Consider the following 991-nt stretch of genomic DNA (forward strand, 5'->3'; position numbering starts at 1 on the left):
CAAAAGAAGAGATTAGTATTCGAATTGGTAGTTCTACTGGTAAGACCACGTGATTGTCAACTTCTAAAAGTCTTCTTTGAAAAGATAAACAAGATTGACAGACCGCTAGCCCAGTTAACCAAAAGAAAGAAAGAGCACCTCCAAATCAACAAAATCAGAGATGAAAGGGGAAACATCACAACCGACACCAGAAAGATACAGAACATTATAAGGGAAAATTTTAGAAACGTATATGCTACTAAGTTTGAAAACCTAAAAGAAATAGATGGATATCTAAAGGCATGGGAACCACCAAAACTAAACCAAGAAGAGATGAACAGCTTAAACAGACCCACAACACAAAAAGAAAATGAAACAGTAATACAAAAGCTCCCGACTAAAAAAAGCCCAGGACCAGATGGATTTACAGCAGAATTCCATCAGACATTTAAAGAAGATCTACATCTAATACTACTTAATTTATTGAAAATGATAGAAACGGAGGGAGAACTTCCAAATTCCTTCTGTGAAGCCAGCATCACTCTAATACTAAAGCCAGGTTGTTACAACCAAAGGCCGGGCATGGTGGCACACACCTTTAATCCCAGCACTTGGGAGGCAGAGGCAGGCGGATCTCTGTGCATTCAGGGCCAGCCTGGTCTACATAGTGAGTTCCAGGACAGCTGGGGCTATAGGGAGACCCTGTCTCAGAAGACAAAAAAACAAAAACAAAAACAAAAAAACACCCAAAAAAGAAAACCATAGACCCATTTCCTTAATGAACATGAACATAGATGCAAAAATTCTCAACAAGATACTTGCAAACCACATACAGACACACACCAAAAAAAGTCATCCACCATGATCACGTCAGCTTTAGCCCAGAGGTGCAGGGATGATTCAATATATGTACGTAAGTCAATAAACGTAACAAATCATATAAATGGGCTCAAAGACAAGAACCACATGGTCATCTCAATAGATGCAGAGAAGGCCTTTGACAAAATTCAAC

This window comes from Nannospalax galili, unplaced genomic scaffold, assembly GCF_000622305.1.
Source record: "Nannospalax galili isolate Female #2095 unplaced genomic scaffold, S.galili_v1.0 scaffold54, whole genome shotgun sequence".
Taxonomy (NCBI): Eukaryota; Metazoa; Chordata; class Mammalia; order Rodentia; family Spalacidae; genus Nannospalax; species Nannospalax galili.